The sequence below is a fragment of the Crinia signifera genome, chromosome 9, assembly GCF_055691185.1.
Source record: "Crinia signifera chromosome 9, ASM5569118v1, whole genome shotgun sequence".
NCBI classification, from domain to species: domain Eukaryota; kingdom Metazoa; phylum Chordata; class Amphibia; order Anura; family Myobatrachidae; genus Crinia; species Crinia signifera.
This window is the reverse complement of record NC_139225.1, coordinates 56,510,883-56,535,721: the sequence shown is the minus strand read 5'-3', so window position 1 is coordinate 56,535,721 and position 24,839 is coordinate 56,510,883. Positions and strand designations below refer to the sequence as shown.

Below are 24,839 nucleotides of genomic sequence, written 5' to 3'. Positions count from 1 at the left end.
ACAGACACAATAGCCATCACCTAAAAACTTACCACACTGTTTAGGCCCAATTCCAACTGCTTTTGGCAGCTAAACAGTGTTGAGCCTCTTTAGTAGTTTAATTTGAGACCACCTGCTAATATCATGTCCTGTAGGTCTTTTTACATTACCAACACATGATTTTTTTCAGTAAGGCAATACAGTTAGGAAACTTTTTTATTAGCTTACCTGGTTATAGAAGTAGAAGAGGGCAAAAAAGTGCCAGTATCCCACCTACAGCCATACCACATTGGATACGCCCAATCTCGTCTGATCTTGGAAGCTAAGCAGTGTTGGGCCTGGTTAGTACTTGGGTGGGAGACCACATGGGAACACCAGGTGCTGTAGGTTATTTCCCATTAATGGCAAATTGTTTTTATTATCTTGCTATTTAAATTGGAAACTTTTTATTTTTTATTGCCAATACAGACATTTAGGACAGGTCAAACAGACACAATAGCCATCACCTAAAAACTTACCACACTGTTTAGGCCCAATTCCAACTGCTTTTGGGAGCTAAACAGTGTTGAGCCTCTTTAGTAGTTTAATTTGAGACCACCTGCTAATATCATGTCCTGTAGGTCTTTTTACATTACCAACACATGATTTTTTTCAGTAAGGCAATACAGTTAGGAAACTTTTTTATTCGCTTACCTGGTTATAGAAGTAGAAGAGGGCAAAAAAGTGCCAGTATCTCACCTACAGCCATACCACATTGGATACGCCCAATCTCGTCTGATCTTGGAAGCTAAGCAGTGTTGGGCCTGTTTAGTACTTGGGTGGGAGACCACATGGGAACACCAGGTGCTGTAGGTTTTTTGCCATTAATGGCAAATTGTTTTTATTCTCTTGCTATTTAAATTGAAAACTTTTTATTTTTTATTGCCAATACAGACATTTGGGACAGGTCAAACAGACACAATAGCCATCACCTAAAAACTTACCACACTGTTTAGGCCCAATTCCAACTGCTTTTGGGAGCTAAACAGTGTTGAGCCTCTTTAGTAGTTTAATTTGAGACCACCTGCTAATATCATGTCCTGTAGGTCTTTTTACATTACCAACACATGATTTTTTTCAGTAAGCCAATATAGTTAGGAAACTTTTTTATTAGCTTACCTGGTTATAGAAGTAGAAGAGGGCAAAAAAGTGCCTGTATCTCACCTACAGCCATACCACATTGGATACGCCCAATCTCGTCTGATCTTGGAAGCTAAGCAGTGTTGGGCCTGGTTAGTACTTGGGTGGGAGACCACATGGGAACACCAGGTGCTGTAGGTTTTTCCCATTACTGTCAAATTGTTTTTATTCTCTAGCTTTTTAAATTGGAAACTTTTTTCTCTTTATTGACAGTACAGACATTTGGGACAGGTCAAACAGACACAATAGCCATCACCTAAAAACTTACCACACTGTTTAGGCCCAATTCCAACTGCTTTTGGCAGCTAAACAGTGTTGAGCCTCTTTAGTAGTTTAATTTGAGACCACCTGCTAATATCATGTCCTGTAGGTCTTTTTACATTACCAACACATGATTTTTTTCAGTAAGGCAATATAGTTAGGAAACTTTTTTATTAGCTTACCTGGTTATAGAAGTAGAAGAGGGCAAAAAAGTGCCAGTATTCCACCTACAGCCATACAACATTGGATACGCCCAATCTCGTCTGATCTTGGAAGCTAAGCAGTGTTGGGCCTGGTTAGTGCTTGGGTGGGAGACCACATGGGAACACCAGGTGCTGTAGGTTTTTCCCATTACTGGCAAATTGTTTATATTCTCTAGCTTTTTAAATTGGAAACTTTTTTCTCTTTATTGACAGTACAGACATTTGGAAGAGGTCAAACAGACACAATAGCCATCACCTAAAAACTTACCACACTGTTTAGGCCCAATTCCAACTGCTTTTGGCAGCTAAACAGTGTTGAGCCTCTTAAGTAGTTTAATTTGAGACCACCTGCTAATATCATGTCCTGTAGATCTTTTTACATTACCAACACATGATTTTTTTCAGTAAGGCAATACAGTTAGGAAACTTTTTTATTAGCTTTCCTGGTTATAGAAGTAGAAGAGGGCAAAAAAGTGCCGGTATCTCACGTACAGCCATACCACATTGGATACGCCCAATCTCGTCTGATCTTGGAAGCTAAGCAGTGTTGGGCCTGGTTAGTACTTGGGTGGGAGACCACATGGGAACACCAGGTGCTGTAGGTTTTTTCCCATTAATGGCAAATTGTTTTTATTCTCTTGCTATTTAAATTGGAAACTTTTTATTTTTATTGCCAATACAGACATTTGGGACAGGTCAAACAGACACAATAGCCATCACCTAAAAACTTACCACACTGTTTAGGCCCAATTCCAACTGCTTTTGGCAGCTAAACAGTGTTGAGCCTCTTTAGTAGTTTAATTTGAGACCACCTGCTAATATCATGTCCTGTAGGTCTTTTTACATTACCAACACATGATTTTTTTCAGTAAGGCAATACAGTTAGGAAACTTTTTTATTAGCTTACCTGGTTATAGAAGTAGAAGAGGGCAAAAAAGTGCCACTATCCCACCTACAGCCATACCACATTGGATACGCCCAATCTCGTCTGATCTTGGAAGCTAAGCAGTGTTGGGCCTGGTTAGTACTTGGGTGGGAGACCACATGGGAACACCAGGTGCTGTAGGTTTTTTCCCATTAATGGCAAATTGTTTTTATTCTCTTGCTATTTAAATTGGAAACTTTTTATTTTTTATTGCCAATACAGACATTTGGGACAGGTCAAACAGACACAATAGCCATCACCTAAAAACTTACCACACTGTTTAGGCCCAATTCCAACTGCTTTTGGGAGCTAAACAGTGTTGAGCCTCTTTAGTAGTTTAATTTGAGACCACCTGCTAATATCATGTCCTGTAGGTCTTTTTACATTACCAACACATGATTTTTTTCAGTAAGGCAATACAGTTAGGAAACTTTTTTATTAGCTTACCTGGTTATAGAAGTAGAAGAGGGCAAAAAAGTGCCAGTATTCCACCTACAGCCATACAACATTGGATACGCCCAATCTCGTCTGATCTTGGAAGCTAAGCAGTGTTGGGCCTGGTTAGTACTTGGGTGGGAGACCACATGGGAACACCAGGTGCTGTAGGTTTTTTCCCATTAATGGCAAATTGTTTTTATTCTCTTGCTATTTAAATTGGAAACTTTTTATTTTTTATTGCCAATACAGACATTTGGGACAGGTCAAACAGACACAATAGCCATCACCTAAAAACTTACCACACTGTTTAGGCCCAATTCTAACTGCTTTTGGGAGCTAAACAGTGTTGAGCCTCTTTAGTAGTTTAATTTGAGACCACCTGCTAATATCATGTCCTGTAGGTCTTTTTACATTACCAACACATGATTTTTTTCAGTAAGGCAATACAGTTAGGAAACTTTTTTATTCGCTTACCTGGTTATAGAAGTAGAAGAGGGAAAAAAAGTGCCAATATCTCATCTACAGGCATACCACATTGGATACGCCCAATCTCGTCTGATCTTGGAAGCTAAGCAGTGTTGGGCCTGGTTAGTACTTGGGTGGGAGACCACATGGGAACACCAGGTGCTGTAGGTTTTTTCCCATTAATGGCAAATTGTTTTTATTCTCTTGCTATTTAAATTGGAAACTTTTTATTTTTATTGCCAATACAGACATTTGGGACAGGTCAAACAGACACAATAGCCATCACCTAAAAACTTACCACACTGTTTAGGCCCAATTCCAACTGCTTTTGGGAGCTAAACAGTGTTGAGCCTCTTTAGTAGTTTAATTTGAGACCACCTGCTAATATCATGTCCTGTAGGTCTTTTTACATTACCAACACATGATTTTTTTCAGTAAGGCAATACAGTTAGGAAACTTTTTTATTAGCTTACCTGGTTATAGAAGTAGAAGAGGGCAAAAAAGTGCCGGTATCTCAACTACAGCCATACCACATTGGATACGCCCAATCTCGTCTGATCTTGGAAGCTAAGCAGTGTTGGGCCTGGTTAGTACTTGGGTGGGAGACCACATGGGAACACCAGGTGCTGTAGGTTTTTTCCCATTAATGGCAAATTGTTTTTATTCTCTTGCTATTTAAATTGGAAACTTTTTATTTTTATTGCCAATACAGACATTTGGGACAGGTCAAACAGACACAATAGCCATCACCTAAAAACTTACCACACTGTTTAGGCCCAATTCCAACTGCTTTTGGGAGCTAAACAGTGTTGAGCCTCTTTAGTAGTTTAATTTGAGACCACCTGCTAATATCATGTCCTGTAGGTCTTTTTACATTACCAACACATGATTTTTTTCAGTAAGCCAATATAGTTAGGAAACTTTTTTATTAGCTTACCTGGTTATAGAAGTAGAAGATGGCAAAAAAGTGCCTGTAACTCACCTACAGCCATACCACATTGGATACGCCCAATCTCGTCTGATCTTGGAAGCTAAGCAGTGTTGGGCCTGATTAGTACTTGGGTGGGAGACCAAATGGGAACACCATGTGCTCTAGGTTTTTCCCATTACTGGCAAATTGTTTATATTCTCTAGCTTTTTAAATTGGAAACTTTTTTCTCATATTGACAGTACAGACATTTGGAAGAGGTCAAACAGACACAATAGCCATCACCTAAAAACTTACCACACTGTTTAGGCCCAATTCCAACTGCTTTTGGCAGCTAAACAGTGTTGAGCCTCTTTAGTAGTTTAATTTGAGACCACATGCTAATATCATGTCCTGTAGGTCTTTTTACATTACCAACACATGATTTTTTTCAGTAAGGCAATACAGTTAGGAAACTTTTTTATTAGCTTACCTGGTTATAGAAGTAGAAGAGGGCAAAAAAGTGCCGGTATCTCACGTACAGCCATACCACATTGGATACGCCCAATCTCGTCTGATCTTGGAAGCTAAGCAGTGTTGGGCCTGGTTAGTACTTGGGTGGGAGACCACATGGGAACACCAGGTGCTGTAGGTTTTTTCCCATTAATGGCAAATTGTTTTTATTCTCTTGCTATTTAAATTGGAAACTTTTTATTTTTATTGCCAATACAGACATTTGGAAGAGGTCAAACAGACACAATAGCCATCACCTAAAAACTTACCACACTGTTTAGGCCCAATTCCAACTGCTTTTGGCAGCTAAACAGTGTTGAGCCTCTTTAGTAGTTTAATTTGAGACCACCTGCTAATATCATGTCCTGTAGGTCTCTTTACATTACCAACACATGATTTTTTTCAGTAAGGCAATACAGTTAGGAAACTTTTTTATTAGCTTACCTGGTTATAGAAGTAGAAGAGGGCAAAAAAGTGCGAGTATCCCACCTACAGCCATACCACATTGGATACGCCCAATCTCGTCTGATCTTGGAAGCTAAGCAGTGTTGGGCCTGGTTAGTACTTGGGTGGGAGACCACATGGGAACACCAGGTGCTGTAGGTTTTTACCCATTAATGGCAAATTGTTTTTATTCTCTTGCTATTTAAATTGGAAACTTTTTATTTTTTATTGCCAATACAGACATTTGGGACAGGTCAAACAGACACAATAGCCATCACCTTAAAACTTACCACACTGTTTAGGCCCAATTCCAACTGCTTTTGGGAGCTAAACAGTGTTGAGCCTCTTTAGTAGTTTAATTTGAGACCACCTGCTAATATCATGTCCTGTAGGTCTTTTTACATTACCAACACATGATTTTTTTCAGTAAGGCAATACAGTTAGGAAACTTTTTTATTCGCTTACCTGGTTATAGAAGTAGAAGAGGGCAAAAAAGTGCCAGTATCCCACCTACAGCCATACCACATTGGATACGCCCAATCTCGTCTGATCTTGGAAGCTAAGCAGTGTTGGGCCTGTTTAGTACTTGGGTGGGAGACCACATGGGAACACCAGGTGCTGTAGGTTTTGTGCCATTAATGGCAAATTGTTTTTATTCTCTTGCTATTTAAATTGGAAACTTTTTATTTTTTATTGCCAATACAGACATTTGGGACAGGTCAAACAGACACAATAGCCATCACCTAAAAACTTACCACACTGTTTAGGCCCAATTCCAACTGCTTTTGGGAGCTAAACAGTGTTGAGCCTCTTTAGTAGTTTAATTTGAGACCACCTGCTAATATCATGTCCTGTAGGTCTTTTTACATTACCAACACATGATTTTTTTCAGTAAGGCAATACAGTTAGGAAACTTTTTTATTAGCTTACCTAGTTATAGAAGTAGAAGAGGGCAAAAAAGTGCCAGTATTCCACCTACAGCCATACAACATTGGATACGCCCAATCTCGTCTGATCTTGGAAGCTAAGCAGTGTTGGGCCTGGTTAGTACTTGGGTGGGAGACCACATGGGAACACCAGGTGCTGTAGGTTTTTTCCCATTAATGGCAAATTGTTTTTATTCTCTTGCTATTTAAATTGGAAACTTTTTATTTTTTATTGCCAATACAGACATTTGGGACAGGTCAAACAGACACAATAGCCATCACCTAAAAACTTACCACACTGTTTAGGCCCAATTCTAACTGCTTTTGGGAGCTAAACAGTGTTGAGCCTCTTTAGTAGTTTAATTTGAGACCACCTGCTAATATCATGTCCTGTAGGTCTTTTTACATTACCAACACATGATTTTTTTCAGTAAGGCAATACAGTTAGGAAACTTTTTTATTCGCTTACCTGATTATAGAAGTAGAAGAGGGCAAAAAAGTGCCAATATCTCATCTACAGGCATACCACATTGGATACGCCCAATCTCGTCTGATCTTGGAAGCTAAGCAGTGTTGGGCCTGGTTAGTACTTGGGTGGGAGACCACATGGGAACACCAGGTGCTGTAGGTTTTTCCCATTACTGGCAAATTGTTTATATTCTCTAGCTTTTTAAATTGGAAACTTTTTTCTCTTTATTGACAGTACAGACATTTGGAAAAGGTCAAACAGACACAATAGCCATCACCTAAAAACTTACCACACTGTTTAGGCCCAATTCCAACTGCGTTTGGCAGCTAAACAGTGTTGAGCCTCTTAAGTAGTTTAATTTGAGACCACCTGCTAATATCATGTCCTGTAGGTCTTTTTACATTACCAACACATGTTTTTTTTCAGTAAGGCAATACAGTTAGGAAACTTTTTTATTAGCTTTCCTGGTTATAGAAGTAGAAGAGGGCAAAAAAGTGCCGGTATCTCACCTACAGCCATACCACATTGGATACGCCCAATCTCGTCTGATCTTGGAAGCTAAGCAGTGTTGGGCCTGGTTAGTATTTGGGTAGGAGACCACATGGGAACACCAGGTGCTGTAGGTTTTTCCCATTAATGGCAAATTGTTTTTATTCTCTAGCTATTTAAATTGGAAACTTTTTATTTTTTATTGCCAATACAGACATTTGGGACAGGTCAAACAGACACAATAGCCATCACCTAAAAACTTACCACACTGTTTAGGCCCAATTCCAACTGCTTTTGGGAGCTAAACAGTGTTGAGCCTCTTTAGTAGTTTAATTTGAGACCACGTGCTAATATCATGTCCTGTAGGTCTTTTTACATTACCAACACATGATTTTTTTCAGTAAGGCAATACAGTTAGGAAACTTTTTTATTCGCTTACCTGGTTATAGAAGTAGAAGAGGGCAAAAAAGTGCCAGTATCTCACCTACAGCCATACCACATTGGATACACCCAATCTCGTCTGATCTTGGAAGCTAAGCAGTGTTGGGCCTGTTTAGTACTTGGGTGGGAGACCACATGGGAACACCAGGTGCTGTAGGTTTTTTCCCATTAATGGCAAATTGTTTTTATTCTCTTGCTATTTAAATTGAAAACTTTTTATTTTTTATTGCCAATACAGACATTTGGGACAGGTCAAACAGACACAATAGCCATCACCTAAAAACTTACCACACTGTTTAGGCCCAATTCCAACTGCTTTTGGGAGCTAAACAGTGTTGAGCCTCTTTAGTAGTTTAATTTGAGACCACCTGCTAATATCATGTCCTGTAGGTCTTTTTACATTACCAACACATGATTTTTTTTCAGTAAGCCAATATAGTTAGGAAACTTTTTTATTAGCTTACCTGGTTATAGAAGTAGAAGAGGGCAAAAAAGTGCCTGTATCTCACCTGCAGCCATACCACATTGGATACGCCCAATCTCGTCTGATCTTGGAAGCTAAGCAGTGTTGGGCCTGGTTAGTACTTGGGTGGGAGACCACATGGGAACACCAGGTGCTGTAGGTTTTTCCCATTACTGGCAAATTGTTTATATTCTCTAGCTTTTTAAATTGGAAACTTTTTTCTCTTTATTGACAGTACAGACATTTGGAAAAGGTCAAACAGACACAATAGCCATCACCTAAAAACTTACCACACTGTTTAGGCCCAATTCCAACTGCGTTTGGCAGCTAAACAGTGTTGAGCCTCTTAAGTAGTTTAATTTGAGACCACCTGCTAATATCATGTCCTGTAGGTCTTTTTACATTACCAACACATGTTTTTTTTCAGTAAGGCAATACAGTTAGGAAACTTTTTTATTAGCTTTCCTGGTTATAGAAGTAGAAGAGGGCAAAAAAGTGCCGGTATCTCACCTACAGCCATACCACATTGGATACGCCCAATCTCGTCTGATCTTGGAAGCTAAGCAGTGTTGGGCCTGGTTAGTATTTGGGTAGGAGACCACATGGGAACACCAGGTGCTGTAGGTTTTTCCCATTAATGGCAAATTGTTTTTATTCTCTAGCTATTTAAATTGGAAACTTTTTATTTTTTATTGCCAATACAGACATTTGGGACAGGTCAAACAGACACAATAGCCATCACCTAAAAACTTACCACACTGTTTAGGCCCAATTCCAACTGCTTTTGGGAGCTAAACAGTGTTGAGCCTCTTTAGTAGTTTAATTTGAGACCACGTGCTAATATCATGTCCTGTAGGTCTTTTTACATTACCAACACATGATTTTTTTCAGTAAGGCAATACAGTTAGGAAACTTTTTTATTCGCTTACCTGGTTATAGAAGTAGAAGAGGGCAAAAAAGTGCCAGTATCTCACCTACAGCCATACCACATTGGATACGCCCAATCTCGTCTGATCTTGGAAGCTAAGCAGTGTTGGGCCTGTTTAGTACTTGGGTGGGAGACCACATGGGAACACCAGGTGCTGTAGGTTTTTTCCCATTAATGGCAAATTGTTTTTATTCTCTTGCTATTTAAATTGAAAACTTTTTATTTTTTATTGCCAATACAGACATTTGGGACAGGTCAAACAGACACAATAGCCATCACCTAAAAACTTACCACACTGTTTAGGCCCAATTCCAACTGCTTTTGGGAGCTAAACAGTGTTGAGCCTCTTTAGTAGTTTAATTTGAGACCACCTGCTAATATCATGTCCTGTAGGTCTTTTTACATTACCAACACATGATTTTTTTTCAGTAAGCCAATATAGTTAGGAAACTTTTTTATTAGCTTACCTGGTTATAGAAGTAGAAGAGGGCAAAAAAGTGCTTGTATCTCACCTGCAGCCATACCACATTGGATACGCCCAATCTCGTCTGATCTTGGAAGCTAAGCAGTGTTGGGCCTGGTTAGTACTTGGGTGGGAGACCACATGGGAACACCAGGTGCTGTAGGTTTTTCCCGTTACTGGCAAATGGTTTTTATTCTCTAGCTTTTTAAATTGGAAACTTTTTTCGTTTTATTGACAGTACAGACATTTGGAAGAGGTCAAACAGACACAATAGCCATCACCTAAAAACTTACCACACTGTTTAGGCCCAATTTCAACTGCTTTTGGCAGCTAAACAGTGTTGAGCCTCTTAAGTAGTTTAATTTGAGACCACCTGCTAATATCGTGTCCTGTAGGTCTTTTTACATTACCAACGCATGATTTTTTTCAGTAAGGCAATACAGTTAGGAAACTTTTTTATTAGCTTTCCTGGTTATAGAAGTAGAAGAGGGCAAAAAAGTGCCGGTATCTCACCTACAGCCATACCACATTGGATACGCCCAATCTTGTCTGATCTTGGAAGCTAAGCAGTGTTGGGCCTGGTTAGTACTTGGGTGGGAGACCACATGGGAACACCAGGTGCTGTAGGTTTTTTCCCATTAATGGCAAATTGTTTTTATTCTCTTGCTATTTAAATTGTAAACTTTTTATTTTTATTGCCAATACAGACATTTGGGACAGGTCAAACAGACACAATAGCCATCACCTAAAAACTTTCCACACTGTTTAGGCCCAATTCCAACTGCTTTTGGCAGCTAAACAGTGTTGAGCCTCTTTAGTAGTTTAATTTGAGACCACATGCTAATATCATGTCCTGTAGGTCTTTTTACATTACCAACACATGATTTTTTTCAGTAAGGCAATACAGTTAGGAAACTTTTTTATTAGCTTACCTGGTTATAGAAGTAGAAGAGGGCAAAAAAGTGCCAGTATCTCATCTACAGCCATACCACATTGGATACGCCCAATCTCGTCTGATCTTGGAAGCTAAGCAGTGTTGGGCCTTGTTAGTACTTGGGTGGGAGACCACATGGGAACACCAGGTGCTGTAGGTTTTTTCCCATTAATGGCAAATTGTTTTTATTCTCTTGCTATTTAAATTGGAAACTTTTTATTTTTTATTGCCAATACAGACATTTGGGACAGGTCAAACAGACACAATAGCCATCACCTAAAAACTTACCACACTGTTTAGGCCCAATTCCAACTGCTTTTGGGAGCTAAACAGTGTTGAGCCTCTTTAGTAGTTTAATTTGAGACCACCTGCTAATATCATGTCCTGTAGGTCTTTTTACATTACCAACACATGATTTTTTTCAGTAAGGCAATAAAGTTAGGAAACTTTTTTATTCGCTTACCTGGTTATAGAAGTAGAAGAGGGCAAAAAAGTGCCAGTATCTCACCTACAGCCATACCACATTGGATACGCCCAATCTCGTCTGATCTTGGAAGCTAAGCAGTGTTGGGCCTGTTTAGTACTTGGGTGGGAGACCACATGGGAACACCAGGTGCTGTAAGTTTTTTCCCATTAATGGCAAATTGTTTTTATTCTCTTGCTATTTAAATTGAAAACTTTTTATTTTTTTTGCCAATACAGACATTTGGGACAGGTCAAACAGACACAATAGCCATCACCTAAAAACTTACCACACTGTTTAGGCCCAATTCCAACTGCTTTTGGGAGCTAAACAGTGTTGAGCCTCTTTAGTAGTTTAATTTGAGACCACCTGCTAATATCATGTCCTGTAGGTCTTTTTACATTACCAACACATGATTTTTTTCAGTAAGCCAATATAGTTAGGAATCTTTTTTATTAGCTTACCTGGTTATAGAAGTAGAAGAGGGCAAAAAAGTGCCTGTATCTCACCTACAGCCATACCACATTGGATACGCCCAATCTCGTCTGATCTTGGAAGCTAAGCAGTGTTGGGCCTGGTTAGTACTTGGTGGGAGACCACATGGGAACACCAGGTGCTGTAGGTTTTTCCCATTACTGGCAAATTGTTTATATTCTCTAGCTTTTTAAATTGGAAACTTTTTTCTCTTTATTGACAGTACAGACATTTGGAAGAGGTCAAACAGACACAATAGCCATCACCTAAAAACTTACCACACTGTTTAGGCCCAATTCCAACTGCTTTTGGCAGCTAAACAGTGTTGAGCCTCTTAAGTAGTTTAATTTGAGACCACCTGCTAATATCATGTCCTGTAGGTCTTTTTACATTACTGACACATGATTTTTTTCAGTAAGGCAATATAGTTAGGAAACTTTTTTATTAGCTTTCCTGGTTATAAAAGTAGAAGAGGGCAAAAAAGTGCCGGTATCTCACCTACAGCCATACCACATTGGATACGCCCAATCTCGTCTGATCTTGGAAGCTAAGCAGTGTTGGGCCTGGTTAGTACTTGGGTGGGAGACCACATGGGAGCACCAGGTGCTGTAGGTTTTTTCCCATTAATGGCTAATTGTTTTTATTCTCTTGCTATTTAAATTGGAAACTTTTTATTTTTATTGCCAATACAGACATTTGGGACAGGTCAAACAGACATAATAGCCATCACCTAAAAACTTACCACACTGTTTAGGCCCAATTCCAACTGCTTTTGGCAGCTAAACAGTGTTGAGCCTCTTTAGTAGTTTAATTTGAGACCACATGCAAATATCATGTCCTGTAGGTCTTTTTACATTACCAACACATGATTTTTTTCAGTAAGGCAATACAGTTAGGAAACTTTTTTATTAGCTTACCTGGTTATAGAATTAGAAGAGGGCAAAAAAGTGCCAGTATCTCACCTACAGCCATACCACATTGGATACGCCCAATCTCGTCTGATCTTGGAAACAAAGCAGTGTTGGGCCTCGTTTGTACTTGGGTGGGAGACCACATGGGAACACCAGGTGCTGTAGGTTTTTTCCCATTAATGGCAAATTGTTTTTATTCTCTAGCTATTTAAATTGGAAACTTTTTATTTTTTATTGCCAATACAGACATTTGGGACAGGTCAAACAGACACAATAGCCATCACCTAAAAACTTACCACACTGTTTAGGCCCAATTCCAACTGCTTTTGGGAGCTAAACAGTGTTGAGCCTCTTTAGTAGTTTAATTTGAGACCACCTGCTAATATCATGTCCTGTTGGTCTTTTTACATTACCAACACATGATTTTTTTCAGTAAGGCAATACAGTTAGGAAACTTTTTTATTCGCTTACCTGGTTATAGAAGTAGAAGAGGGCAAAAAAGTGCCAGTATCTCATCTACAGCCAAACCACATTGGATACGCCCAATCTCGTCTGATCTTGGAAGCTAAGCAGTGTTGGGCCTGTTTAGTACTTGGGTGGGAGGCCACATGGGAACACCAGGTGCTGTAGGTTTTTTCCCATTAATGGCAAATTGTTTTTATTCTCTTGCTATTTAAATTGAAAACTTTTTATTTTTTATTGCCAATACAGACATTTGGGACAGGTCAAACAGACACAATAGCCATCACCTAAAAACTTACCACACTGTTTAGGCCCAATTCCAACTGCTTTTGGGAGCTAAACAGTGTTGAGCCTCATTAGTAGTTTAATTTGAGACCACCTGCTAATATCATGTCCTGTAGGTCTTTTTACATTACCAACACATGATTTTTTTTCAGTAAGCCAATATAGTTAGTAAACTTTTTTATTAGCTTACCTGGTTATAGAAGTAGAAGAGGGCAAAAAAGTGCCTGTATCTCACCTACAGCCATACCACATTGGATACGCCCAATCTCGTCTGATCTTGGAAGCTAAGCAGTGTTGGGCCTGGTTAGTACTTGGGTGGGAGAACACATGGGAACACCAGGTGCTGTAGGTTTTTCCCATTACTGGCAAATTGTTTTTATTCTCTAGCTTTTTAAATTGGAAACTTTTTTCTCTTTATTGACAGTACAGACATTTGGAAGAGGTCAAACAGACACAATAGCCATCACCTAAAAACTTACCACACTGTTTAGGCCCAATTCCAACTGCTTTTGGCAGCTAAACAGTGTTGAGCCTCTTTAGTAGTTTAATTTGAGACCACCTGCTAATATCATGTCCTGTAGGTCTTTTTACATTACCAACACATGATTTTTTTTCAGTAAGCCAATATAGTTAGGAAACTTTTTTATTAGCTTACCTGGTTATAGAAGTAGAAGAGGGCAAAAAAGTGCCTGTATCTCACCTACAGCCATACCACATTGGATACGCCCAATCTCGTCTGATCTTGGAAGTTAAGCAGTGTTGGGCCTGGTTAGTACTTGGGTGGGAGACCACATGGGAACACCAGGTGCTGTAGGTTTTTCCCATTACTGGCAAATTGTTTTTATTCTCTAGCTTTTTAAATTGGAAACTTTTTTCTCTTTATTGACAGTACAGACATTTGGAAGAGGTCAAACAGACACAATAGCCATCACCTAAAAACTTACAACACTGTTTAGGCCCAATTCCAACTGCTTTTGGCAGCTAAACAGTGTTGAGCCTCTTAAGTAGTTTAATTTGAGACCACCTGCTAATATCATGTCCTGTAGGTCTTTTTACATTACCAACGCATGATTTTTTTCAGTAAGGCAATACAGTTAGGAAACTTTTTTATTAGCTTTCCTGGTTATAGAAGTAGAAGAAAGCAAAAAAGTGCCGGTATCTCACCTACAGCCATACCACATTGGATACGCCCAATCTCGTCTGATCTTGGAAGCTAAGCAGTGTTGGGCCTGGTTAGTACTTGGGTGGGAGACCACATGGGAACACCAGGTGCTGTAGATTTTTTCCCATTAATGGCAAATTGTTTTTATTCTCTTGCTATTTAAATTGGAAACTTTTTATTTTTATTGCCAATACAGATATTTGGGACAGGTCAAACAGACACAATAGCCATCACCTAAAAACTTACCACACTGTTTAGGCCCAATTCCAACTGCTTTTGGCAGCTAAACAGTGTTGAGCCTCTTTAGTAGTTTAATTTGAGACCACCTGCTAATATCATGTCCTGTAGGTCTTTTTACATTACCAACACATGATTTTTTTCAGTAAGGCAATACAGTTAGGAAACTTTTTTATTAGCTTACCTGGTTATAGAAGTAGAAGAGGGCAAAAAAGTGCCAGTATCTCACCTACAGCCATACCACATTGGATACGCTTAATCTCGTCTGATCTTGGAAGCTAAGCAGTGTTGGGCCTGGTTAGTACTTGGGTGGGAGACCACATGGGAACACCAGGTGCTGTAGGTTTTTTCCCATTAATGGCAAATTGTTTTTATTCTCTTGCTATTTAAATTGGAAACTTTTTATTTGTATTGCCAATACAGACATTTGGGACAGGTCAAACAGACACAATAGCCATCACCTAAAAACTTACCACACTGTTTAGGCCCAATTCCAACTGCTTTTGGCAGCTAAACAGTGTTGAGCCTCTTAAGTAGTTTAATTTGAGACCACCTGCTAATATCATGTCCTGTAGGTCTTTTTACATTACCAACACATGATTTTTTTCAGTAAGGCAATACAGTTAGGAAACTTTTTTATTAGCTTTCCTGGTTATAGAAGTAGAAGAGGGCAAAAAAGTGCCGGTATCTCACCTACAGCCATACCACATTGGATACGCCCAATCTCGTCTGATCTTGGAAGCTAAGCAGTGTTGGGCCTGGTTAGTACTTGGGTGGGAGACCACAAGGGAGCACCAGGTGCTGTAGGTTTTTTCCCATTAATGGCTAATTGTTTTTATTCTCTTGCTATTTAACTTGGAAACTTTTTATTTTTATTGCCAATACAGACATTTGGGACAGGTCAAACAGACACAATAGCCATCACCTAAAAACTTACCACACTGTTTAGGCCCAATTCCAACTGCTTTTGGCAGCTAAACAGTGTTGAGCCTCTTTAGTAGTTTAATTTGAGACCACATGCAAATATCATGTCCTGTAGGTCTTTTTACATTACCAACACATGATTTTTTTCAGTAAGGCAATACAGTTAGGAAACTTTTTTATTAGCTTACCTGGTTATAGAAGTAGAAGAGGGCAAAAAAGTGCCAGTATCTCACCTACAGCCATACCACATTGGATACGCCCAATCTCGTCTGATCTTGGAAGCTAAGCAGTGTTGGGCCTGGTTAGTACTTGGGTGGGAGACCACATGGGAACACCAGGTGCTGTAGGTTTTTTCCCATTAATGGCAAATTGTTTTTATTCTCTAGCTATTTAAATTGGAAACTTTTTATTTTTTATTGCCAATACAGACATTTGGGACAGGTCAAACAGACACAATAGCCATCACCTAAAAACTTACCACACTGTTTAGGCCCAATTCCAACTGCTTTTGGGAGCTAAACAGTGTTGAGCCTCTTTAGTAGTTTAATTTGAGACCACCTGCTAATATCATGTCCTGTAGGTCTTTTTACATTACCAACACATGATTTTTTTCAGTAAGGCAATACAGTTAGGAAACTTTTTTATTCGCTTACCTGGTTATAGAAGTAGAAGAGGGCAAAAAAGTGCCAGTATCTCATCTACAGCCATACCACATTGGATACGCCCAATCTCGTCTGATCTTGGAAGCTAAGCAGTGTTGGGCCTGTTTAGTACTTGGGTGGGAGACCACATGGGAACACCAGGTGCTGTAGGTTTTTTCCCATTAATGGCAAATTGTTTTTATTCTCTTGCTATTTAAATTGAAAACTTTTTATTTTTTATTGCCAATACAGACATTTGGGACAGGTCAAACAGACACAATAGCCATCACCTAAAAACTTACCACACTGTTTAGGCCCAATTCCAACTGCTTTTGGGAGCTAAACAGTGTTGAGCCTCTTTAGTAGTTTAATTTGAGACCACCTGCTAATATCATGTCCTGTAGGTCTTTTTACATTACCAACACATGATTTTTTTTCAGTAAGCCAATATAGTTAGGAAACTTTTTTATTAGCTTACCTGGTTATAGAAGTAGAAGAGGGCAAAAAAGTGCCTGTATCTCACCTACAGCCATACCACATTGGATACGCCCAATCTCGTCTGATCTTGGAAGCTAAGCAGTGTTGGGCCTGGTTAGTACTTGGGTGGGAGACCACATGGGAACACCAGGTGCTGTAGGTTTTTCCCATTACTGGCAAATTGTTTTTATTCTCTAGCTTTTTAAATTGGAAACTTTTTTCTCTTTATTGACAGTACAGACATTTGGAAGAGGTCAAACAGACACAATAGCCATCACCTAAAAACTTACCACACTGTTTAGGCCCAATTCCAACTGCTTTTGGCAGCTAAACAGTGTTGAGCCTCTTTAGTAGTTTAATTTGAGACCACCTGCTAATATCATGTCCTGTAGGTCTTTTTACATTACCAACGCATGATTTTTTTCAGTAAGGCAATACAGTTAGGAAACTTTTTTATTAGCTTTCCTGGTTATAGAAGTAGAAGAAAGCAAAAAAGTGCCGGTATCTCACCTACAGCCATACCACATTGGATACGCCCAATCTCGTTTGATCTTGGAAGCTAAGCAGTGTTGGGCCTGGTTAGTACTTGGGTGGGAGACCACATGGGAACACCAGGTGCTGTAGATTTTTTCCCATTAATGGCAAATTGTTTTTATTCTCTTGCTATTTTAATTGGAAACTTTTTATTTTTATTGCCAATACAGATATTTGGGACAGGTCAAACAGACACAATAGCCATCACCTAAAAACTTACCACACTGTTTAGGCCCAATTCCAACTGCTTTTGGCAGCTAAACAGTGTTGAGCCTCTTTAGTAGTTTAATTTGAGACCACCTGCTAATATCATGTCCTGTAGGTCTTTTTACATTACCAACACATGATTTTTTTCAGTAAGGCAATACAGTTAGGAAACTTTTTTATTAGCTTACCTGGTTATAGAAGTAGAAGAGGGCAAAAAAGTGCCAGTATCTCACCTACAGCCATACCACATTGTATACGCCCAATCTCGTCTGATCTTGGAAGCTAAGCAGTGTTGGGCCTGGTTAGTACTTGGGTGGGAGACCACATGGGAACACCAGGTGCTGTAGGTTTTTTCCCATTAATGGCAAATTGTTTTTATTCTCTTGCTATTTAAATTGGAAACTTTTTATTTTTATTGCCAATACAGACATTTGGGACAGGTCAAACAGACACAATAGCCATCACCTAAAAACTTACCACACTGTTTAGGCCCAATTCCAACTGCTTTTGGGAGCTAAACAGTGTTGAGCCTCTTTAGTAGTTTAATTTGAGACCACCTGCTAATATCATGTCCTGTAGGTCTTTTTACATTACCAACACATGATTTTTTTCAGTAAGCCAATATAGTTAGGAAACTTTTTTATTAGCTTACCTGGTTATAGAAGTAGAAGAGGGCAAAAAAGTGCCGGTATCTCACGTACAGCCATACCACATTGGATACGCCCAATCTCGTCTGATCTTGGAAGCTAAGCAGTGTTGGGCCTGGTTAGTACTTGGGTGGGAGACCACATGGGAACACCAGGTGCTGTAGGTTTTTTCCCATTAATGGCAAATTGTTTTTATTCTCTTGCTATTTAAATTGGAAACTTTTTATTTTTATTGCCAATACAGACATTTGGAAGAGGTCAAACAGACACAATAGCCATCACCTAAAAACTTACCACACTGTTTAGGCCCAATTCCAACTGCTTTTGGCAGCTAAACAGTGTTGAGCCTCTTTAGTAGTTTAATTTGAGACCACCTGCTAATATCATGTCCTGTAGGTCTTTTTACATTACCAACACATGATTTTTTTCAGTAAGGCAATACAGTTAGGAAACTTTTTTATTAGCTTACCTGGTTATAGAAGTAGAAGAGGGCAAAAAAGTGCGAGTATCCCACCTACAGCCATACCACATTGGATACGCCCAATCTCGTCTGATCTTGGAAGCTAAGCAGTGTTGGGCCTGGTTAGTACTTGGGTGGGAGACCACATGGGAACACCAGGTGCTGTAGGTTTTTACCCATTAATGGCAAATTGTTTTTATTCTCTTGCTATTTAAATTGGAAACTTTTTATTTTTTATTGCCAATACAGACATTTGGGACAGGTCAAACAGACACAATAGCCATCACCTAAAAACTTACCACACTGTTTAGGCCCAATTCCAACTGCTTTTGGGAGCTAAACAGTGTTGAGCCTCTTTAGTAGTTTAATTTGAGACCACCTGCTAATATCATGTCCTGTAGGTCTTTTTACATTACCAACACATGATTTTTTTCAGTAAGGCAATACAGTTAGGAAACTTTTTTATTCGCTTACCTGGTTATAGAAGTAGAAGAGGGCAAAAAAGTGCCAGTATCCCACCTACAGCCATACCACATTGGATACGCCCAATCTCGTCTGATCTTGGAAGCTAAGCAGTGTTGGGCCTGTTTAGTACTTGGGTGGGAGACCACATGGGAACACCAGGTGCTGTAGGTTTTTTGCCATTAATGGCAAATTGTTTTTATTCTCTTGCTATTTAAATTGGAAACTTTTTATTTTTTATTGCCAATACAGACATTTGGGACAGGTCAAACAGACACAATAGCCATCACCTAAAAACTTACCACACTGTTTAGGCCCAATTCCAACTGCTTTTGGGAGCTAAACAGTGTTGAGCCTCTTTAGTAGTTTAATTTGAGACCACCTGCTAATATCATGTCCTGTAGGTCTTTTTACATTACCAACACATGATTTTTTTCAGTAAGGCAATACAGTTAGGAAACTTTTTTATTAGCTTACCTAGTTATAGAAGTAGAAGAGGGCAAAAAAGTGCCAGTATTCCACCTACAGCCATACAACATTGGATACGCCCAATCTCGTCTGATCTTGGAAGCTAAGCAGTGTTGGGCCTGGTTAGTACTTGGGTGGGAGACCACATGGGAACACCAGGTGCTGTAGGTTTTTTCCCATTAATGGCAAATTGTTTTTATTCTCTTGCTATTTAAATTGGAAACTTTTTATTTTTTATTGCCAATACAGACATTTGGGACAGGTCAAACAGACACAATAGCCATCACCTAAAAACTTACCACACTGTTTAGGCCCAATTCTAACTGCTTTTGGGAGCTAAACAGTGTTGAGCCTCTTTAGTAGTTTAATTTGAGACCACCTGCTAATATCATGTCCTGTAGGTCTTTTTACATTACCAACACATGATTTTTTTCAGTAAGGCAATACAGTTAGGAAACTTTTTTATTCGCTTACCTGGTTATAGAAGTAGAAGAGGGCAAAAAAGTGCCAATATCTCATCTACAGGCATACCACATTGGATACGCCCAATCTCGTCTGATCTTGGAAGCTAAGCAGTGTTGGGCCTGGTTAGTACTTGGGTGGGAGACCACATGGGAACACCAGGTGCTGTAGGTTTTTTCCCATTAATGGCAAATTGTTTTTATTCTCTTGCTATTTAAATTGGAAACTTTTTATTTTTATTGCCAATACAGACATTTGGGACAGGTCAAACAGACACAATAGCCATCACCTAAAAACTTACCACACTGTTTAGGCCCAATTCCAACTGCTTTTGGGAGCTAAACAGTGTTGAGCCTCTTTAGTAGTTTAATTTGAGACCACCTGCTAATATCATGTCCTGTAGGTCTTTTTACATTACCAACACATGATTTTTTTCAGTAAGCCAATATAGTTAGGAAACTTTTTTATTAGCTTACCTGGTTATAGAAGTAGAAGATGGTAAAAAAGTGCCTGTATCTCACCTACAGCCATACCACATTGGATACGCCCAATCTCGTCTGATCTTGGAAGCTAAGCAGTGTTGGGCCTGGTTAGTACTTGGGTGGGAGACCACATGGGAACACCAGGTGCTGTAGGTTTTTCCCATTACTGGCAAATTGTTTATATTCTCTAGCTTTTTAAATTGGAAACTTTTTTCTCTTTATTGACAGTACAGACATTTGGAAAAGGTCAAACAGACACAATAGCCATCACCTAAAAACTTACCACACTGTTTAGGCCCAATTCCAACTGCTTTTGGCAGCTAAACAGTGTTGAGCCTCTTAAGTAGTTTAATTTGAGACCACCTGCTAATATCATGTCCTGTAGGTCTTTTTACATTACCAACACATGTTTTTTTTCAGTAAGGCAATACAGTTAGGAAACTTTTTTATTAGCTTTCCTGGTTATAGAAGTAGAAGAGGGCAAAAAAGTGCCGGTATCGCACCTACAGCCATACCACATTGGATACGCCCAATCTCGTCTGATCTTGGAAGCTAAGCAGTGTTGGGCCTGGTTAGTATTTGGGTAGGAGACCACATGGGAACACCAGGTGCTGTAGGTTTTTCCCATTAATGGCAAATTGTTTTTATTCTCTAGCTATTTAAATTGGAAACTTTTTATTTTTTATTGCCAATACAGACATTTGGGACAGGTCAAACAGACACAATAGCCATCACCTAAAAACTTACCACACTGTTTAGGCCCAATTCCAACTGCTTTTGGGAGCTAAACAGTGTTGAGCCTCTTTAGTAGTTTAATTTGAGACCACGTGCTAATATCATGTCCTGTAGGTCTTTTTACATTACCAACACATGATTTTTTTCAGTAAGGCAATACAGTTAGGAAACTTTTTTATTCGCTTACCTGGTTATAGAAGTAGAAGAGGGCAAAAAAGTGCCGGTATCTCACGTACAGCCATACCACATTGGATACGCCCAATCTCGTCTGATCTTGGAAGCTAAGCAGTGTTGGGCCTGGTTAGTACTTGGGTGGGAGACCACATGGGAACACCAGGTGCTGTAGGTTTTTTCCCATTAATGGCAAATTGTTTTTATTCTCTTGCTATTTAAATTGGAAACTTTTTATTTTTATTGCCAATACAGACATTTGGAAGAGGTCAAACAGACACAATAGCCATCACCTAAAAACTTACCACACTGTTTAGGCCCAATTCCAACTGCTTTTGGCAGCTAAACAGTGTTGAGCCTCTTTAGTAGTTTAATTTGAGACCACCTGCTAATATCATGTCCTGTAGGTCTTTTTACATTACCAACACATGATTTTTTTCAGTAAGGCAATACAGTTAGGAAACTTTTTTATTAGCTTACCTGGTTATAGAAGTAGAAGAGGGCAAAAAAGTGCGAGTATCCCACCTACAGCCATACCACATTGGATACGCCCAATCTCGTCTGATCTTGGAAGCTAAGCAGTGTTGGGCCTGGTTAGTACTTGGGTGGGAGACCACATGGGAACACCAGGTGCTGTAGGTTTTTACCCATTAATGGCAAATTGTTTTTATTCTCTTGCTATTTAAATTGGAAACTTTTTATTTTTTATTGCCAATACAGACATTTGGGACAGGTCAAACAGACACAATAGCCATCACCTAAAAACTTACCACACTGTTTAGGCCCAATTCCAACTGCTTTTGGGAGCTAAACAGTGTTGAGCCTCTTTAGTAGTTTAATTTGAGACCACCTGCTAATATCATGTCCTGTAGGTCTTTTTACATTACCAACACATGATTTTTTTCAGTAAGGCAATACAGTTAGGAAACTTTTTTATTCGCTTACCTGGTTATAGAAGTAGAAGAGGGCAAAAAAGTGCCAGTATCCCACCTACAGCCATACCACATTGGATACGCCCAATCTCGTCTGATCTTGGAAGCTAAGCAGTGTTGGGCCTGTTTAGTACTTGGGTGGGAGACCACATGGGAACACCAGGTGCTGTAGGTTTTTTGCCATTAATGGCAAATTGTTTTTATTCTCTTGCTATTTAAATTGGAAACTTTTTATTTTTTATTGCCAATACAGACATTTGGGACAGGTCAAACAGACACAATAGCCATCACCTAAAAACTTACCACACTGTTTAGGCCCAATTCCAACTGCTTTTGGGAGCTAAACAGTGTTGAGCCTCTTTAGTAGTTTAATTTGAGACCACCTGCTAATATCATGTCCTGTAGGTCTTTTTACATTACCAACACATGATTTTTTTCAGTAAGGCAATACAGTTAGGAAACTTTTTTATTAGCTTACCTAGTTATAGAAGTAGAAGAGGGCAAAAAAGTGCCAGTATTCCACCTACAGCCATACAACATTGGATACGCCCAATCTCGTCTGATCTTGGAAGCTAAGCAGTGTTGGGCCTGGTTAGTACTTGGGTGGGAGACCACATGGGAACACCAGGTGCTGTAGGTTTTTTCCCATTAATGGCAAATTGTTTTTATTCTCTTGCTATTTAAATTGGAAACTTTTTATTTTTTATTGCCAATACAGACATTTGGGACAGGTCAAACAGACACAATAGCCATCACCTAAAAACTTACCACACTGTTTAGGCCCAATTCTAACTGCTTTTGGGAGCTAAACAGTGTTGAGCCTCTTTAGTAGTTTAATTTGAGACCACCTGCTAATATCATGTCCTGTAGGTCTTTTTACATTACCAACACATGATTTTTTTCAGTAAGGCAATACAGTTAGGAAACTTTTTTATTCGCTTACCTGGTTATAGAAGTAGAAGAGGGCAAAAAAGTGCCAATATCTCATCTACAGGCATACCACATTGGATACGCCCAATCTCGTCTGATCTTGGAAGCTAAGCAGTGTTGGGCCTGGTTAGTACTTGGGTGGGAGACCACATGGGAACACCAGGTGCTGTAGGTTTTTTCCCATTAATGGCAAATTGTTTTTATTCTCTTGCTATTTAAATTGGAAACTTTTTATTTTTATTGCCAATACAGACATTTGGGACAGGTCAAACAGACACAATAGCCATCACCTAAAAACTTACCACACTGTTTAGGCCCAATTCCAACTGCTTTTGGGAGCTAAACAGTGTTGAGCCTCTTTAGTAGTTTAATTTGAGACCACCTGCTAATATCATGTCCTGTAGGTCTTTTTACATTACCAACACATGATTTTTTTCAGTAAGCCAATATAGTTAGGAAACTTTTTTATTAGCTTACCTGGTTATAGAAGTAGAAGATGGTAAAAAAGTGCCTGTATCTCACCTACAGCCATACCACATTGGATACGCCCAATCTCGTCTGATCTTGGAAGCTAAGCAGTGTTGGGCCTGGTTAGTACTTGGGTGGGAGACCACATGGGAACACCAGGTGCTGTAGGTTTTTCCCATTACTGGCAAATTGTTTATATTCTCTAGCTTTTTAAATTGGAAACTTTTTTCTCTTTATTGACAGTACAGACATTTGGAAAAGGTCAAACAGACACAATAGCCATCACCTAAAAACTTACCACACTGTTTAGGCCCAATTCCAACTGCTTTTGGCAGCTAAACAGTGTTGAGCCTCTTAAGTAGTTTAATTTGAGACCACCTGCTAATATCATGTCCTGTAGGTCTTTTTACATTACCAACACATGTTTTTTTTCAGTAAGGCAATACAGTTAGGAAACTTTTTTATTAGCTTTCCTGGTTATAGAAGTAGAAGAGGGCAAAAAAGTGCCGGTATCGCACCTACAGCCATACCACATTGGATACGCCCAATCTCGTCTGATCTTGGAAGCTAAGCAGTGTTGGGCCTGGTTAGTATTTGGGTAGGAGACCACATGGGAACACCAGGTGCTGTAGGTTTTTCCCATTAATGGCAAATTGTTTTTATTCTCTAGCTATTTAAATTGGAAACTTTTTATTTTTTATTGCCAATACAGACATTTGGGACAGGTCAAACAGACACAATAGCCATCACCTAAAAACTTACCACACTGTTTAGGCCCAATTCCAACTGCTTTTGGGAGCTAAACAGTGTTGAGCCTCTTTAGTAGTTTAATTTGAGACCACGTGCTAATATCATGTCCTGTAGGTCTTTTTACATTACCAACACATGATTTTTTTCAGTAAGGCAATACAGTTAGGAAACTTTTTTATTCGCTTACCTGGTTATAGAAGTAGAAGAGGGCAAAAAAGTGCCAGTATCTCACCTACAGCCATACCACATTGGATACGCCCAATCTCGTCTGATCTTGGAAGCTAAGCAGTGTTGGGCCTGGTTTGTACTTGGGTGGGAGACCACATGGGAACACCAGGTGCTGTAGGTTTTTCCCGTTTCTGGCAAATGGTTTTTATTCTCTAGCTTTTTAAATTGGAAACTTTTTTCGTTTTATTGACAGTACAGACATTTGGAAGAGGTCAAACAGACACAATAGCCATCACCTAAAAACTTACCACACTGTTTAGGCCCAATTTGAACTGCTTTTGGCAGCTAAACAGTGTTGAGCCTCTTAAGTAGTTTAATTTGAGACCACCTGCTAATATCGTGTCCTGTAGGTCTTTTTACATTACCAACGCATGATTTTTTTCAGTAAGGCAATACAGTTAGGAAACTTTTTTATTAGCTTTCCTGGTTATAGAAGTAGA

General features: G+C 39.3%; 51 non-coding genes and 2 pseudogenes across 51 annotated transcripts; all 53 read left to right on the top strand.

Moving 5' to 3' along the window:
• Positions 1-250: 250 nt before the first annotated feature.
• LOC146040238 (5S ribosomal RNA) lies at positions 251-369 on the top strand. The gene has a single exon (XR_014463393.1). It is a non-coding gene; the product is annotated as a 5S ribosomal RNA (ribosomal RNA).
• Positions 370-715: 346 nt separating this feature from the next.
• Positions 716-834, top strand: LOC146037971 (5S ribosomal RNA). The gene has a single exon (XR_014461602.1). It is a non-coding gene; the product is annotated as a 5S ribosomal RNA (ribosomal RNA).
• Positions 835-1,180: 346 nt separating this feature from the next.
• Positions 1,181-1,299, top strand: LOC146040237 (5S ribosomal RNA). The gene has a single exon (XR_014463392.1). It is a non-coding gene; the product is annotated as a 5S ribosomal RNA (ribosomal RNA).
• Positions 1,300-1,644: 345 nt separating this feature from the next.
• LOC146039438 (5S ribosomal RNA) lies at positions 1,645-1,763 on the top strand. The gene has a single exon (XR_014462943.1). It is a non-coding gene; the product is annotated as a 5S ribosomal RNA (ribosomal RNA).
• A 345-nt stretch (positions 1,764-2,108) lies between these two features.
• LOC146038427 (5S ribosomal RNA) lies at positions 2,109-2,227 on the top strand. The gene has a single exon (XR_014462019.1). It is a non-coding gene; the product is annotated as a 5S ribosomal RNA (ribosomal RNA).
• Positions 2,228-2,572: 345 nt separating this feature from the next.
• On the top strand, positions 2,573-2,691 carry LOC146040235 (5S ribosomal RNA). The gene has a single exon (XR_014463390.1). It is a non-coding gene; the product is annotated as a 5S ribosomal RNA (ribosomal RNA).
• A 346-nt stretch (positions 2,692-3,037) lies between these two features.
• Positions 3,038-3,156, top strand: LOC146038798 (5S ribosomal RNA). The gene has a single exon (XR_014462359.1). It is a non-coding gene; the product is annotated as a 5S ribosomal RNA (ribosomal RNA).
• Positions 3,157-3,502: 346 nt separating this feature from the next.
• LOC146038812 (5S ribosomal RNA) lies at positions 3,503-3,621 on the top strand. Its single transcript, XR_014462373.1, has one exon. It is a non-coding gene; the product is annotated as a 5S ribosomal RNA (ribosomal RNA).
• Positions 3,622-3,966: 345 nt separating this feature from the next.
• Positions 3,967-4,085, top strand: LOC146038169 (5S ribosomal RNA). Its single transcript, XR_014461782.1, has one exon. It is a non-coding gene; the product is annotated as a 5S ribosomal RNA (ribosomal RNA).
• A 345-nt stretch (positions 4,086-4,430) lies between these two features.
• On the top strand, positions 4,431-4,549 carry LOC146039664 (5S ribosomal RNA; annotated as a pseudogene).
• Positions 4,550-4,893: 344 nt separating this feature from the next.
• On the top strand, positions 4,894-5,012 carry LOC146038426 (5S ribosomal RNA). The gene has a single exon (XR_014462018.1). It is a non-coding gene; the product is annotated as a 5S ribosomal RNA (ribosomal RNA).
• Positions 5,013-5,357: 345 nt separating this feature from the next.
• LOC146040234 (5S ribosomal RNA) lies at positions 5,358-5,476 on the top strand. Its single transcript, XR_014463389.1, has one exon. It is a non-coding gene; the product is annotated as a 5S ribosomal RNA (ribosomal RNA).
• Positions 5,477-5,822: 346 nt separating this feature from the next.
• On the top strand, positions 5,823-5,941 carry LOC146037970 (5S ribosomal RNA). The gene has a single exon (XR_014461601.1). It is a non-coding gene; the product is annotated as a 5S ribosomal RNA (ribosomal RNA).
• Positions 5,942-6,287: 346 nt separating this feature from the next.
• LOC146038797 (5S ribosomal RNA) lies at positions 6,288-6,406 on the top strand. Its single transcript, XR_014462358.1, has one exon. It is a non-coding gene; the product is annotated as a 5S ribosomal RNA (ribosomal RNA).
• Positions 6,407-6,752: 346 nt separating this feature from the next.
• On the top strand, positions 6,753-6,871 carry LOC146038811 (5S ribosomal RNA). Its single transcript, XR_014462372.1, has one exon. It is a non-coding gene; the product is annotated as a 5S ribosomal RNA (ribosomal RNA).
• Positions 6,872-7,216: 345 nt separating this feature from the next.
• Positions 7,217-7,335, top strand: LOC146039089 (5S ribosomal RNA). The gene has a single exon (XR_014462626.1). It is a non-coding gene; the product is annotated as a 5S ribosomal RNA (ribosomal RNA).
• A 345-nt stretch (positions 7,336-7,680) lies between these two features.
• On the top strand, positions 7,681-7,799 carry LOC146037586 (5S ribosomal RNA). Its single transcript, XR_014461249.1, has one exon. It is a non-coding gene; the product is annotated as a 5S ribosomal RNA (ribosomal RNA).
• Positions 7,800-8,146: 347 nt separating this feature from the next.
• On the top strand, positions 8,147-8,265 carry LOC146037852 (5S ribosomal RNA). Its single transcript, XR_014461493.1, has one exon. It is a non-coding gene; the product is annotated as a 5S ribosomal RNA (ribosomal RNA).
• A 345-nt stretch (positions 8,266-8,610) lies between these two features.
• On the top strand, positions 8,611-8,729 carry LOC146039088 (5S ribosomal RNA). The gene has a single exon (XR_014462625.1). It is a non-coding gene; the product is annotated as a 5S ribosomal RNA (ribosomal RNA).
• Positions 8,730-9,074: 345 nt separating this feature from the next.
• On the top strand, positions 9,075-9,193 carry LOC146037968 (5S ribosomal RNA). Its single transcript, XR_014461599.1, has one exon. It is a non-coding gene; the product is annotated as a 5S ribosomal RNA (ribosomal RNA).
• A 347-nt stretch (positions 9,194-9,540) lies between these two features.
• Positions 9,541-9,659, top strand: LOC146037851 (5S ribosomal RNA). The gene has a single exon (XR_014461492.1). It is a non-coding gene; the product is annotated as a 5S ribosomal RNA (ribosomal RNA).
• Positions 9,660-10,004: 345 nt separating this feature from the next.
• LOC146038401 (5S ribosomal RNA) lies at positions 10,005-10,123 on the top strand. Its single transcript, XR_014461995.1, has one exon. It is a non-coding gene; the product is annotated as a 5S ribosomal RNA (ribosomal RNA).
• Positions 10,124-10,468: 345 nt separating this feature from the next.
• On the top strand, positions 10,469-10,587 carry LOC146039005 (5S ribosomal RNA). Its single transcript, XR_014462548.1, has one exon. It is a non-coding gene; the product is annotated as a 5S ribosomal RNA (ribosomal RNA).
• Positions 10,588-10,933: 346 nt separating this feature from the next.
• LOC146038849 (5S ribosomal RNA) lies at positions 10,934-11,052 on the top strand. The gene has a single exon (XR_014462406.1). It is a non-coding gene; the product is annotated as a 5S ribosomal RNA (ribosomal RNA).
• Positions 11,053-11,397: 345 nt separating this feature from the next.
• LOC146038350 (5S ribosomal RNA) lies at positions 11,398-11,515 on the top strand. Its single transcript, XR_014461949.1, has one exon. It is a non-coding gene; the product is annotated as a 5S ribosomal RNA (ribosomal RNA).
• A 345-nt stretch (positions 11,516-11,860) lies between these two features.
• Positions 11,861-11,979, top strand: LOC146037739 (5S ribosomal RNA). Its single transcript, XR_014461389.1, has one exon. It is a non-coding gene; the product is annotated as a 5S ribosomal RNA (ribosomal RNA).
• Positions 11,980-12,324: 345 nt separating this feature from the next.
• LOC146039706 (5S ribosomal RNA) lies at positions 12,325-12,443 on the top strand (annotated as a pseudogene).
• A 346-nt stretch (positions 12,444-12,789) lies between these two features.
• On the top strand, positions 12,790-12,908 carry LOC146039324 (5S ribosomal RNA). The gene has a single exon (XR_014462840.1). It is a non-coding gene; the product is annotated as a 5S ribosomal RNA (ribosomal RNA).
• A 347-nt stretch (positions 12,909-13,255) lies between these two features.
• On the top strand, positions 13,256-13,374 carry LOC146038835 (5S ribosomal RNA). Its single transcript, XR_014462393.1, has one exon. It is a non-coding gene; the product is annotated as a 5S ribosomal RNA (ribosomal RNA).
• Positions 13,375-13,720: 346 nt separating this feature from the next.
• On the top strand, positions 13,721-13,839 carry LOC146040054 (5S ribosomal RNA). The gene has a single exon (XR_014463224.1). It is a non-coding gene; the product is annotated as a 5S ribosomal RNA (ribosomal RNA).
• A 345-nt stretch (positions 13,840-14,184) lies between these two features.
• LOC146038236 (5S ribosomal RNA) lies at positions 14,185-14,303 on the top strand. Its single transcript, XR_014461844.1, has one exon. It is a non-coding gene; the product is annotated as a 5S ribosomal RNA (ribosomal RNA).
• Positions 14,304-14,648: 345 nt separating this feature from the next.
• On the top strand, positions 14,649-14,767 carry LOC146038566 (5S ribosomal RNA). The gene has a single exon (XR_014462147.1). It is a non-coding gene; the product is annotated as a 5S ribosomal RNA (ribosomal RNA).
• Positions 14,768-15,112: 345 nt separating this feature from the next.
• LOC146038313 (5S ribosomal RNA) lies at positions 15,113-15,231 on the top strand. Its single transcript, XR_014461914.1, has one exon. It is a non-coding gene; the product is annotated as a 5S ribosomal RNA (ribosomal RNA).
• Positions 15,232-15,576: 345 nt separating this feature from the next.
• On the top strand, positions 15,577-15,695 carry LOC146040233 (5S ribosomal RNA). The gene has a single exon (XR_014463388.1). It is a non-coding gene; the product is annotated as a 5S ribosomal RNA (ribosomal RNA).
• Positions 15,696-16,041: 346 nt separating this feature from the next.
• On the top strand, positions 16,042-16,160 carry LOC146038379 (5S ribosomal RNA). Its single transcript, XR_014461975.1, has one exon. It is a non-coding gene; the product is annotated as a 5S ribosomal RNA (ribosomal RNA).
• A 347-nt stretch (positions 16,161-16,507) lies between these two features.
• On the top strand, positions 16,508-16,626 carry LOC146040232 (5S ribosomal RNA). Its single transcript, XR_014463387.1, has one exon. It is a non-coding gene; the product is annotated as a 5S ribosomal RNA (ribosomal RNA).
• Positions 16,627-16,971: 345 nt separating this feature from the next.
• On the top strand, positions 16,972-17,090 carry LOC146038466 (5S ribosomal RNA). The gene has a single exon (XR_014462055.1). It is a non-coding gene; the product is annotated as a 5S ribosomal RNA (ribosomal RNA).
• Positions 17,091-17,435: 345 nt separating this feature from the next.
• On the top strand, positions 17,436-17,554 carry LOC146037668 (5S ribosomal RNA). The gene has a single exon (XR_014461325.1). It is a non-coding gene; the product is annotated as a 5S ribosomal RNA (ribosomal RNA).
• Positions 17,555-17,899: 345 nt separating this feature from the next.
• On the top strand, positions 17,900-18,018 carry LOC146038425 (5S ribosomal RNA). The gene has a single exon (XR_014462017.1). It is a non-coding gene; the product is annotated as a 5S ribosomal RNA (ribosomal RNA).
• A 345-nt stretch (positions 18,019-18,363) lies between these two features.
• On the top strand, positions 18,364-18,482 carry LOC146040231 (5S ribosomal RNA). The gene has a single exon (XR_014463386.1). It is a non-coding gene; the product is annotated as a 5S ribosomal RNA (ribosomal RNA).
• Positions 18,483-18,828: 346 nt separating this feature from the next.
• LOC146037966 (5S ribosomal RNA) lies at positions 18,829-18,947 on the top strand. The gene has a single exon (XR_014461598.1). It is a non-coding gene; the product is annotated as a 5S ribosomal RNA (ribosomal RNA).
• Positions 18,948-19,293: 346 nt separating this feature from the next.
• On the top strand, positions 19,294-19,412 carry LOC146038796 (5S ribosomal RNA). Its single transcript, XR_014462357.1, has one exon. It is a non-coding gene; the product is annotated as a 5S ribosomal RNA (ribosomal RNA).
• Positions 19,413-19,758: 346 nt separating this feature from the next.
• On the top strand, positions 19,759-19,877 carry LOC146038810 (5S ribosomal RNA). Its single transcript, XR_014462370.1, has one exon. It is a non-coding gene; the product is annotated as a 5S ribosomal RNA (ribosomal RNA).
• Positions 19,878-20,222: 345 nt separating this feature from the next.
• On the top strand, positions 20,223-20,341 carry LOC146040230 (5S ribosomal RNA). Its single transcript, XR_014463385.1, has one exon. It is a non-coding gene; the product is annotated as a 5S ribosomal RNA (ribosomal RNA).
• A 345-nt stretch (positions 20,342-20,686) lies between these two features.
• On the top strand, positions 20,687-20,805 carry LOC146039087 (5S ribosomal RNA). Its single transcript, XR_014462624.1, has one exon. It is a non-coding gene; the product is annotated as a 5S ribosomal RNA (ribosomal RNA).
• Positions 20,806-21,150: 345 nt separating this feature from the next.
• On the top strand, positions 21,151-21,269 carry LOC146038424 (5S ribosomal RNA). The gene has a single exon (XR_014462016.1). It is a non-coding gene; the product is annotated as a 5S ribosomal RNA (ribosomal RNA).
• A 345-nt stretch (positions 21,270-21,614) lies between these two features.
• LOC146040228 (5S ribosomal RNA) lies at positions 21,615-21,733 on the top strand. The gene has a single exon (XR_014463384.1). It is a non-coding gene; the product is annotated as a 5S ribosomal RNA (ribosomal RNA).
• Positions 21,734-22,079: 346 nt separating this feature from the next.
• LOC146037965 (5S ribosomal RNA) lies at positions 22,080-22,198 on the top strand. Its single transcript, XR_014461597.1, has one exon. It is a non-coding gene; the product is annotated as a 5S ribosomal RNA (ribosomal RNA).
• A 346-nt stretch (positions 22,199-22,544) lies between these two features.
• Positions 22,545-22,663, top strand: LOC146038795 (5S ribosomal RNA). The gene has a single exon (XR_014462356.1). It is a non-coding gene; the product is annotated as a 5S ribosomal RNA (ribosomal RNA).
• A 346-nt stretch (positions 22,664-23,009) lies between these two features.
• On the top strand, positions 23,010-23,128 carry LOC146038809 (5S ribosomal RNA). Its single transcript, XR_014462369.1, has one exon. It is a non-coding gene; the product is annotated as a 5S ribosomal RNA (ribosomal RNA).
• Positions 23,129-23,473: 345 nt separating this feature from the next.
• Positions 23,474-23,592, top strand: LOC146040227 (5S ribosomal RNA). Its single transcript, XR_014463383.1, has one exon. It is a non-coding gene; the product is annotated as a 5S ribosomal RNA (ribosomal RNA).
• A 345-nt stretch (positions 23,593-23,937) lies between these two features.
• LOC146039086 (5S ribosomal RNA) lies at positions 23,938-24,056 on the top strand. Its single transcript, XR_014462623.1, has one exon. It is a non-coding gene; the product is annotated as a 5S ribosomal RNA (ribosomal RNA).
• A 345-nt stretch (positions 24,057-24,401) lies between these two features.
• LOC146037919 (5S ribosomal RNA) lies at positions 24,402-24,520 on the top strand. The gene has a single exon (XR_014461554.1). It is a non-coding gene; the product is annotated as a 5S ribosomal RNA (ribosomal RNA).
• Positions 24,521-24,839: the final 319 nt, after the last annotated feature.